The sequence below is a fragment of the Rousettus aegyptiacus genome, unplaced genomic scaffold, assembly GCF_014176215.1.
Source record: "Rousettus aegyptiacus isolate mRouAeg1 unplaced genomic scaffold, mRouAeg1.p scaffold_m13_p_11, whole genome shotgun sequence".
Classification (NCBI taxonomy): domain Eukaryota; kingdom Metazoa; phylum Chordata; class Mammalia; order Chiroptera; family Pteropodidae; genus Rousettus; species Rousettus aegyptiacus.
In genome coordinates, this window is record NW_023416286.1 from 61,902,957 (window position 1) to 61,915,713 (window position 12,757).

General features: G+C 34.4%; 1 protein-coding gene and 2 pseudogenes across 2 annotated transcripts in view; 1 reads left to right on the top strand and 2 right to left on the bottom strand.

Moving 5' to 3' along the window:
• GPC6 (glypican 6) overlaps positions 1–12,757 on the bottom strand; it is a 974,073-nt gene that overhangs the window by 871,965 nt on the left and 89,351 nt on the right. The gene's annotated exons all lie outside the window — the stretch shown is intronic.
• Positions 6,634–6,752, bottom strand: LOC118609581 (annotated as a pseudogene).
• Positions 9,469–9,587, top strand: LOC118609720 (annotated as a pseudogene).

The window sequence follows — 12,757 nt, forward strand, 5'->3', positions numbered from 1 at the left end:
GATATACATGAGTAAGATTTCACAGATTCTCATATAAAATCAACTTGTATAAGTTCGCATTCCACTGTGACACAAAGAACTGTATTCAACTATAAAATTTCTTACATTTTTAAGATTAAAAAAACTCATTTTGTCCAGAGATGATTGCGGTGTCACAAACATTATTTGTCGATGGAGACAGAGTCAAGCATTTAACAAATTAACATTGTTAGGGCTCTATGAACTATTTTTTCATCTCTGTTCCCTTCACAGATCATTCAATAGCAGGCAACGAGAAATAAATTTCAGTATAGTTCCAAATAACTGGAGAAGAAAGAGTAAAACTGAAAAGCACATTGAAGCAATTACAAAACAGAACAATTTTAATTACTGATCCTGTTTATTTTTATATAGCTTTAGAGATAGGCAGACACAGCCTGCACCATGCAAAAATTACCCAAAAGCAACCTAAGACTCGTACTTGCTCAACTTACAAGAAGTTTAGAACATAATGGAAGTGATTCATTCTGTTTGAGGGAAAGGAATGGCCTGTCTTGATTCTACAGCCACCAGATTATCCACCAAATGGAGTAAACAGGGTTATACACTACGGATGCAAATAGCAGGAGAAAATTTACTTTCTTATTTCTTTCTCTTTTCTAAAAACTTAGATTTGGAGTTGCCACTAAGAAATCTGCTTAGAAAATTCATCGAATTCTCCTAATGCTGCTTTCTGCCATAGCCTGGTGACCCTGAATCTCATGCAAAAACTCAGTTCTATATAATAATCAGATACACATTTCATCCTTGCACCTGTACCCATCTCCCAACAAGTCAATTCCATGTACTGGTTTCAACACGATTACATTATTGACATTTCTCAGCTGAAAGGCTCCTGCAAATACCATCCAATTTTCTAGCTCTTTTTGAAAAGATCAAAAGATACACCTTGCATAGTAGACAAGAATTTACACTGATGGCTGTCTTTTGTCTTGAATACCAATGCTGCTGGCAGTGTTTGCCTGGAGCTAAAGGTAAGTCTCTATGATAACTAACTACATTCAGTCAACTAAGATGACTTTTACTGGACATAAAATATGTTTGTGCTTGTGAATGCTTTTTAAGCTTGAACAAACTGGAGGCAGTGATCTTCAAGGCCACCTAATTAGGGAAGTTGGCAATCAAATAAGAAAACTTGCCCTTGGAAATCAAATGTATGTCATGCCTGAAAGGGAAATGCCTTCTTCACTGGGTCATGGTTCACATTTATGGGTGAATCTGCTATTATAGGCACAAAGACGGAAGCTGTTTGCAACAGTTCTTGCTAGAAACCTTGTTCAAGGAAATTATCTTGAACTCTTGCTCTACTGAAGACAAAAGGAGTAAGTTATATTTCCCAATGTATTGCTTAAAGTCTGAAGTTTCTTTTAATGAACTAGAGGATTAAATATAAATTCACCTAAGACGATGGTGTTATTTCATCCAGCTTCAATTACTATTTTCCAACAAATAAGGACCAAAGTTCTTTCTATATATCTGATCTGTCTGCCAAGCCCGGACTCATGGCAACTGGCTTTAGGACATTTCCACCTGTATATATTTCAGGTACAAGTGCAGAATTAAAAGCATTTTCCTCCCCTTCGAACCAACTCTTGCTTATGGCATCTCTATTTAAAAAAAAAAAAAAAAAAAAAAAAAAACCACCATTCTCTTAGTCCGCTGTATTCAATACTACTGCCCCAGAATCCTTCCCTTTGGTTGATCCCTAACCCAACCACTGCCCAGTCCTATTTCTTATATCTCAGTGTTTCTCTCCCCAATATTTCTCATATCCACCCCTAATTTCCTTTCTGCTTCTCTCCCCTGATAACCTATTTTCATAATGTACTGCTATAACTACTCCCTTTTTCCCATCTCTCACACCAGGCTACATTCTCTAAATTGTTGCACTTTAATCTGCTTAGAGCATAGCACTTCTCTGCTTAAAGACTTTCAAAACAGTCCAGGATTTCCGGAGTTAGGGAACACTGCACACCTTGAACTGACTTCCAATGACATGTGCTTGTCTGTCTACAGTCTGAACACCTCGACTGGTGACCTCCTGATGTCACTTTCTCGTCTGATGCTGCCACCCAAATGTGTACCTGACCTTCTTCTATTCTTTACCTCCAAAAACTTTCATCTTTTAAGGCTGATTTAAAGGCTGCCTTTTCCATGAGAATCCTTCCCAATTTACCCAAATTAATATATCGGCCCTCCCTTGAGTCTATTACTTTCTTTATGTCACATCACATTTTACCTTGTGTCATAGCTATTCTTGCTCTATTGCCCTAGTATGGTTACAGACACCATTCCCTTTTAACTAATAATCACAAATGTCTGCTGAAATTGGTCCTTTATCTCCTGAAAATACTTTTATCTTGAGAATAAGTGCTTATGCCAAATCGAACTATGAAGAAGAAAAGAAGAAGAAAAAGGAGAAAAATAGAAGAAGAATGTTAATATTTATCAATACAAAACTACCAGTTGCTCATTTTTTGAAGACAATGACTTGCCTCTGCTTCCTGTAATCAACCTGAGGCCAGGTGTTCTGATGAACCACTCTTTACAGCTCCTGCAGCATCCACAGCTTTATGAACAAAAGAGCTGTTCAAGAATTATTTTATTAATTTGTTGAATGGAATATAAATGTTTTCATTATCTTTTTCATTGATAAAAACAGGAATTTATCTTTCCTGAAAGTTTCCACCTGCCTCTTAAGGCTCTCGTCTCAGGTCCACTTTCTCTTCACATCGTTTCACACACACACACCCTAAAGGCTGGACACAGAAAAACTAGTGTAGCCCTAAATGTCTCCAAACTCTTTATTGTAAACGAACCTGGGTTATTTAACATAGAACATATATTTGGGTTTCCACTTTCTGTTTTAAATCCCACTGGCAGAAACACCTCTGATTGTGCCTGGCCTTTTAAGTCGTATTAAGCTTCTAATGGTAAACAAAATTTGAGAGTCCCAGTTCTCTTCGAACTACTCAGTTACAATTTGGTATGTCACTGTGTATTCCAAGTCACCATTCTGCCACTCGACTCACACAACCAAAAGTGTTAAACCTGGAACCCTAAACTTAAATCTCTGGGATGGAAATCAATGGTCAATGCAAACGTGCTTTGAATAAAGGCAAAGGGCTTGAGTTATGAGTCTAGTTTCTCAGTTATTTTCTAATTCTTAGAAAAAGAGATCACAATACAATAAATCTGATTCACCAAAACAGTTCCTTGGAAAATATCAAAAGTTCCATTCACTTCTCCTCAAATTATCCATCAAGAAACACATTTTTGTGACTAAAAGCTATTACTTGATAAAAAATATTCTTTCTTTGTAAAGACGTTATGAATTTTATTAGAGACAGATGAGAAGGCACTGCAAAAAAAGGGAGGATGGTGAATATTTACATTAGAACAGCCAAGAGGGAACACTAAAAAAGTGAAATGGCAGGGACATTAAATATAACAGTAGAGTTTTCCATCCAAGTTACCTACAGCATTTAGGTGAGGAATCACAAGCAAAACAAACAAACAAACAAACAAATAAAAAACAGATGACCCAGAGCCTGACACTCTGCAGAACTGCATAAATCTAAGAGTCCAAAAAATGCCCAGTAATATACTAACATAAAACAAGCAATTATTCTTCATTTATCTAGAGGCTTAGTTTTGAACACTGAATGCCAGGCACTGTTCTGACACTGCTTGGAAGAGTGTATAATGGGAGGAACAAATAAATAAACCAATCATTTGGTGAGAGGTTGTTAACTTCTCTGATGGTGTCTACACTTGGTACTAGGAACACCGGGTACTACATGTTCCTGATCATTATCTCAATGGCTTCACTGAGACCCAGTGTTAGTTGTCCTTTCTGGGTGTTCCTCCTCATCATAAAGCCCAATGTTGCAGCGTTTCAGAACTCGTTTTTCTCTAGTTACTCGTACTTTGGGTGACCTCACCCAGCCCCATGGTTTTATATACCACCTTATGCTAATGGCTTCCAAGTATATAGTTCTACCCCAAATCTCTACTCTCCAGACACATATATCCAAATCTTTCCTTGTATGTCTAAAAGCATCGCTAGCCAGATTCTTGATGTTCAATCCCTTTGAGAAATCTCTGCTACTTTCTGTTTTCTCTTTTATAGTAAAAGGCACCCTCATTTATTCTTCTCTGATCTCATATCCATGCAAAATATACCAGCAAATAGTAATTTAAAATATATATATAGGTTCTTTTGTGTCTGGACTTGGGAGTTGTTCCTGGGCGGTCGGAACAATGGTGCTCAGTGTAAGGGAGCTGATACATGAATATGTTGAGTGAGGGGTCGCATCTGCCCTTTGAAAGAAGCCAGTTTTCTCTGATGTCCTTAAGCTGGTGACCATTTCTGCCTAGTACTACAAGATTTACTTGGCTGTTGAATGGAAAACTAGTGATCAGAAAAAGTTCTTTATTTTATGAACTTGGAAAGAAAACATGAAGATCAAAATTGATTATATTTATTTTTAGTTGTATAAATAAATTATGAACCAACATCAAGTCTAGATTAAAGTATCCAGAAGATTCAAGTCATTTATATTTAATCACATCACACTGACCTAGAGAGTCACGATGTGTTAAACAGTAGGTAAAACTTACTAGACCTATTGCTAGGAATGAATATCAAACTACTTTTCAGTCAACTAGCCTTGTAATCAAATTTCCAAATGAATGTCTTGTCTTTGGTCACCTGTTTGAATTTAAAATATGTGTAATTAAAGCTGAGTTAAAATTTAAAAAAAATAAAATATATATCCAATATCACACGCCATTGGTTAACACTTTTGCCTGAGTTGCCCTATCCCAAGCCACCTTCATTTCTTGCCTAAATCACTTCTCAAACTTGAAAGTTTGTGCAAATCACTGGGGGATATGCTGCAGCAAGTCTTGGGTGAGGCTTGAGAGTCTTCATTTCTAAGAAGGTCCAGGTGATGCTGATGCTGTTTACACAGAGATCACACTCTGAGGAAGTAGCAAGGAGCCAAAGACTACTGCAAGATCTTCCTGTCTTCTTCATTCCATCTCTTCCTCCCTTAGTCTACTCATCACACAACAATCAGAGCAACTGTATTTACGATGTAAATTTGGTTAAGAATATCCTTTGCTCAACCTTATGAAGGCTTGCTGTATCACTTACAATAAAACCTAAAGGTTCTATCAAGCCTTCAAAGTTCTATAAAATCCAGCACCTATTTACCTCTATGAATTCACCTTATTCCACTCCTTCCCTCACCCCAGTCCAAACAAATTGGTTGCTTGCTGACTTTCAAAAATGCTAAAAACACTCTTGTCTCAAGCCATTTGAATATTATGCTCCCTAGACCTGGAATATTCTTTCCTCAGACATCCACATGAACTGTTCAGTTACTTTCTTTATGTCTTTCGTCAGTCTCTCAGTGAGTTCTACCATGACCATTCTATATAAAGCTGGGCAAGCAGCATACATAGATAGGCAAATGCGTGTACACTTTCTAGATCCTCCCTTGCCATGGTCATCTCCCTGTCTTCGCTACTAAATATTTAAATAGCCTACTAAATATTTATCTGCTAATCATGTTTCTCGTCTCAGATCTGAGATTTCCACAGTAGGCAGGAGCTTTATGTTAGTTAGCTTTTTAGACACTCTGTAAATATTTATTAAATAAAAGGATATACTTTTGAATATGATGTAAACTAATTAGTTTTAAAAGATATTCATTCATAAGCACATACTATAGCATATCAATTTTTGTCAAGCTCCCTTTGTATACTTAATGCTTTAATTATATAATGAGACTTAAGATAATCCAAAACATGCTAGTGAATGAATTTCAGCATGGCACTTTCAGCAAACACAGTAATAAACACTTTTCCTCTAAAGAAATACTTTATTTTTCACTTTGCTTCTGTTGGAGCTGGAGTTAAGGACTATGACTCTACTGAGACTACCTCTTTCATATGGGGTGTACCTGATTCGAGAAAAGCTAATTTAATGATTACAGAATAAGGTTTGGTATTAGTCCAAGATCACTGAAATATAAACCTCAGTTTCCCCAACTATTAAATAGGTAAAACAGCATTACTTCGGAGAGTGGTTTTCTGGAATAAATTTGATACGCTAAGCACTTGGTTCAGTACCAACCAAGAGTAAAGGTAAAATAGCAAACAGATATGTATAGAAATTTGTGTCAATTGTGAAAGTTCTCATGGAGGCTTCAAGTTCAACAAATTCTATGCAGACAAAAAAAAAAAAGTTTACAAAATATAAATTGTCAGAATTCACTAAGCTAAATAATATCTCAACTGTTTGAAATGCTAGGTACTTTCTTTAAAAAACTATAAATTACCATAATCTAAATAACCTTAATTAATCCCCAATGTTAGATTATTAACATTAATTTATTAAGTGTATAGTGCCCAATATTAAAAATCATAAAATGTTGTGAGTAAAATTTTATTGGAACACCACCATACTCATTATTTTTAAAAATAATTTATTTCTTTTTCTTTTTAGGTGAGGAAACCCTTGGTTGATCTCACAGACTGCAAGGACCTTGTCAGCTTACAATCTCTTATTTTTTTTATTTTTTACACCTACAGCACCCAGTCTTCCTAGGTGGTCTCCCATCCAAGTACTAACCAGGCCCAACCCTGCTTAGCTTCCGAGATCAGACGGGATTGGGCTTGTTCGGGGTAGCGTGGCCGTAGTCTAAAAATAACTTATTGAAGTGAAATTCGTATATCATAAAATTAACCATTTTTAAGTGAACAATTCAGTGGCATTTAGTACATTCACAATGTTGCGCAAACATCACCTCTATCTAGTTTCGAAGTATTTTCATCATCACGCTAAAAGGAAATTGCATACCCACTGAACAGTTATTGCTCATTTCCACCTCCCCCTGACCCTTGGCCACTACTAGCTTACTTTATGTTCCGATGGATTTATTTATTTGTGATGTTTCGCATGAATGGAATCACATAATACATACCCTTTTGTGCCTGGCTTCTTTTGCTCAGCACAATGTTTCTGCGGTTCATCCACATCTTACCATCTATCAGTAATCCATTCTTTTTTATAGCCAAATAATATTTCATCAAATGGGTACACCGCATACAATTGGTTTATCCAGTCATCCATTGATGGATACTTGGGTCATTTCCACTTTTTGGCTACCTGAATTGTGCTGCTATGAATACGTGTGTACATGCTCATGTTCAAGTATCTGTTTTCAACTCTTTTAGGTATGTATCTAGGAGCAGAATTTCGAGATCATATGGTAATTCTATATTTAACTTTTGGAGAAACGGTCAAACAAAAATAAGTTTTTAAGGTGCAAATGAGCATTTCTATCAGTCATAGCTGCCTTAGAGATACATGTTTTTAAAAAGGTAAAGTATTGCACAGTCCTGAAGAAAATAATTGCATGTATGTCTGTCTTGTCTTAATTTCTGCATGAATCTATATACAAAATTAATGTTCTTAAAAAAGAATTCCACAAGCGAAACTCCAGAGTATTAATAATAATCCTGTGAGGCACACTTGGTAATTCTGAATTGAAGCAGAGTTATTAACACTGTGGCTTGGTGTTTCTAGAGGCTGGGAACATACAAACCAGTAATGGACAGATAACCTAACCCTGGAAACCTAAAATATCAGTTTCTTTATCTGCAAAAGAATGATGAATCTATAATTCTACAGCCTTAGTTTAAAATGGATGTTCTTTTAGTCAGATGGTTATAAAATATGAATGAAAAATTAATTATTGTCATCTAAATGTATACACACATTGTTTAAGAAAAGGAAATGTGGATAACAACTATTTTTGATAACTGAAATATATCTAAGAAAGTAACTTTAAAATAATCTTTTTTATAGTGATCATCCAATTTTCAAGGTAGCAAAATATGTTTAAAAATATTGTCCTACAAACACTATTACATAATTATATAATGGATTATCATTCATCTTATATTTTTATTTTATAGCAAAATGCCTAACAATCACTGGGACTATGATAATATTAGTTTAACTGCAGCCATTATTATGAACACAATAAAATTGATATTCTGCCTGTTAGAAATGCTACTTCCTGTTTTTCAGATTAGTTTAACATAGTTGCATTTGAAGTTTTGTAAAGTATAATAACAATGTTTAATATAGAAAACACCATTTTACTTTCTATATGCAATTGTGCCACCACCATATATTCCATTAAGACATATGTTTATTACTGATATGTTCTACCTTATCACAAAGAAGTTCCTGATCCAAATTTCCAGGATTCGGCTACATTTTAGACTTTGTTTACTGTTATCTATTTGTGCCTTTAAAAACGTGTGTCCATAATTGTGTGTATGCATGTGATTTTGTGTCTTCATCTGAAAAGCAATAAAAAGAATATAGTAAACATAACTCTCAAATGAGTGGGGCATATCTCACCTAATGTATTCATTCAAAGTCAGTGTGATGGACATGGCTATGAAGGTGGGTTAATACCTTCTTAATACTTGTTTTAGTCTTTCTCATGAAGATTAAAGCCAAAATGTATAAATATATTTCATTCTACTTGAGATTTTCTGAGTCTTAATATAAAATATTCTACAGTGCAGCTGTGATTAGTGTAGATTACGGTGAGAAATGAACTGTTAAAATTCTGAAGATGATGGAACATTTTAGATCCTAAGGTCAAGAATCATGTTGATATACTAAAAATAGTATAGGTCAGTGCTTTGTTATTATATATCCAAGAAAATCACTGTGTGAATTTAAGAGTGTACTTTAGAAACATTAACCAAAAATACTAATTGCACCATAGTTATTAAAACTTCTGAAGATTTATTTCTTTTAAAACAAAAATGAATCAATTGTTATATACTTATGTTCTAATTAACTGGACTCAGCCTATTTCCTCGTCTATAAAATGATCAGTTAGAATAAACACTCTCATAAGATTCTTAAAATTAAGAAAGAGAAAAAGCCTTATAGCATAAAAAAATTACAATAACACGTTAATTAAATTTTTTTCTATCAGTTAGCATTTAACTCTATAATTGACATAAATTGCATACTTAACTAATGGCTATTGAATTTGACTTGGTAATTGAAACTTATTTTATATTAGCTTGAATTCAAGCCACTTCAATTTTTGGCACAAAAATATTTGCAATATATTAGTATAAAGGAGGAAAAATTAAAACTGCTGTCTGATTCGAGAAACATTAATTAAGACGGCAAGGAAAAAGAAAAGTCATTCAATTTAAAATACTTATTTTTATGCATAAAGTTAAGAAGTATCTTTTAATACTAATGTAAGTATTCTTAAAAGATTGGTATATAGCAAAGCATTCAACTGAAACTCTCTAAATATGTTCCCTTGAAAGTTTTAAAATTTGGTATCCTTCCAGATCAAATATATCAATATAGTCTATGGCCATGCCACCCTGAACAATCTCAATCCTGTCTGATCTCAGAAGCTAAGCAGGGATGGACCTGCTTAGTACTTGGATGGGAGACCACCTAGGAAGACCAGGTGCTGTAGGTGTAAAAAATTAAAAAATAAAGGATTGTAAGCTGACAAGGTGCTCATAATCTGTGAGATCAACCAAGGTTGCCTCACCCAAAAAAAAAAAAAAAAGTATCAGTATAAACAGCCACACTGGCAAATTAATCATACACAGGATTTATATTAAAATAAGCATCCTAGATGTTTTTCTAAAGCATTACACATTTTTTAAACTCAACATTTAGTGTAGTCTGCAGAAAAAGAACCAATCTATTTCATGAATAAGGCTCTTTAGCATTTGTGCATAAAACAAAATCAATTTTTCTGAAACTGATTAGTATTTAAAACAGAGCAAATTCTTGAAAATCTCATTCATATCATATTTGTCAGTGGCACAACATAGTAACTTCTATGAGGGAGAAAAATCCTAATATGTTTGGGAGACTGCAAAGATCAACACTCTCCCTAAATTTAGCCAAAAGATTCAAATAATTTAAATCAGCTCCTAAATTGAAAACAATTATCAATGAACGTTAGCTGGGATTTTATTCATTTCTCCTCTGAACTAATAGAGACTCAAATTATGTTAATGTCAGGAATATAACATATAGAGCAAACATAATGTCACATCTCAGTTCATTACTCCACCAAGGACTCAGTCACTGCAAAATTGAAGCTAATGCTTTGATGGTGACTGACTGGAAGCAAATTGAAGCTGAATAAATTATTTCAGACACAAAACAGTGACATTAGTGACCTACATATTCTCCATAGAGGAAAAAAATCCTCCCATGTTTGTGACTCTACTCATTTGTACTAAGCCTAAGGGAGAAAATAAAAGACCAAACTAAGAAGAAATGTGATTCTAGCTTATGTTCATTTAATTTCTATGGGCTTTGTTTGCTTGCTAAAGGAAACAAACAAACAAAAAAGTTATCATGATAGAATGTTTTATCCAACCAAGATCTGGTTTAACCTTACATATTTTGTAGTGTATCAAAAATATCACTAAAAGGAAAAAATATTTTCTGAAATACTTTGATCAGAAATGGAAGGAACAGTTTCGTTTCTGAAATTATTTCTGGGCACCACAGAACAAAATGCATCTGATCATCCGAACACCACTAATTTTTAGTGCCTGATGCTTTAATCAGAAGTGAGGTCATAATTAACCTCGTATTCTACATTTGTGAACAAAATCTTTATCAACAAATAAATAATGCAAGTAAGATGCCAGGAGGATTAGATCATTCTAAAACTTTACTTTCTTTAGATTATAATGATCTATCTCTAATAATGTTGAGATTTTACATTTACTTGCAACTAGAAGAACCACAGACTTCTCATATAGACCAATCAGCACCTACAAATTAAAGAATACACCACCAGAACTCTCGGTTCACCTTCTCAAGCTCATAATCCAACATTCCTTTTTGTATTGTACACAGAAGAGAGTTCATCAAATTTTGGTATATTAAAAAAGCATTGAGAAAGAAAAAAAAAACAGTTCAATGTTCAAAGTTGTGCAAAGTCTGTATTAAATAATCAAAGGATTTTACAACTGCAGGGCAGTTGTGCATCCTGCAGAGAAGAGCCTGCAGCTCTCCCTACACTGGCTTATTCATGGGGCCTTGCTTTTGCATGCTGTATCTCAGTATGGCTCATGTTTCATAAAAGCCCTGGAAAGGCTGCCCTACTGTCCTCCCAGTGAAGTTTCTGGTAGGACTCGATAACTCTGAGCATTTACAACTTTCATATAACCATCTCCCTCTGGAGTGAGCAACAGGTGGGCTTGAGTTGGGATCACAGAGCTGAAAAATAAAGATCAAAAGTTCCAGGCTGCAGGATATAATGCAAGTGCATCATTAAAAGAGAAAAGGAAGTAGAAGAAGAAAGGAAATCTCTAACGCCTGGCAGCACTTCTATTAGGGTGGCCACTGATATGGAGGAGCAGCAGATTCTAGGTTGGGATACCTCCAGTATTTGGTATGCATTGTCCCCCATCCTTCACAAGACAAAAAAACAGCAACTGAGAGCATTTCTTGTTCACTATGATACTGAAGACAATGTTAAAATCCTTTCTCTTACTATGTTTTATGGCGAGAATGTGCGTTCGCATTAGAAAGTATTTCCTAATGCATTTGCAATACCTTGAAACATCAGGAATACAACTAAACTTAAAAAATATGTCACCACAGAAATTGAAGATGGTCAAGCATGATAAAATTATTCCTTCCTGACCCAGTTCCATCAGCATAAATTCTAAACATAAATGAGTTATTTTGTCTAATGCAATATAAAGCCATTTCTTAGTTGAGTATTAAAGAATTCACTTTGTTCACACATATTTTCATAAAAAGTTGATGTGTACTCTGCTTTCATTCATTTGATGCTTCTGTAAATCCTCTTTCCTACATGTCTAAAAAGAATGTCACCAAGCGCATGATATTTGCTATCTATGTCATTTTGTCCCTTTTTAGACACTATACTTATCACCAGTGAAAAAAATTAGGGTAACAAATCAATCTCAATCTATTAGAGTTGATCAGTTCTAGAAGAATCAATAATCGGTAATGGTCTTGTTCTGGTTCTGTGAGGCAGGCTGCAAGTTTCTAGATAAAGCATCAAAATTCATAATGGCACCCAGTTTTATGGATTTGGTTTCTAAGTTTAACACTGATCTTCATTAAAACTTTAAATGAGACATTTACTACATATTTGTTGATTTTAATATCTGAAATAAAGATCATTACTAGTATGTTAAATGACAGTTTTAAAATGGGATTTTAGGAGTTGTCCTGGAAAATATTAAAATGCACATGGCAAAAAAATAAGTCCTTCCTCAAGCTGTATTTATGACATCACTAAATATACCTACATAATGCTATACACAATACAGAAATAAATTTCAACATGGTAGTGCTTGAACTTTTCACAACAAGTAAAATCAAACTATATAGCAAAAACCCATGTGGAATTCTTATGGTAGATTTAATTTCTATTTTCAGTCCACTATTTTAGTCCTTTTATATATAACTTCTTCATTTTATCCTAATACAGTAAAACATACATTCCTGTATTCATTTAATCCATTCAAATTTATTCATATATTAATTTAGGCACAGAACAATAAACAAGAACAAGATCCATGTTTTACTCTTGGTGGGGTGTGGGGGGGGGTCACAAAAGGCAAAAATGTAATTCCTTAG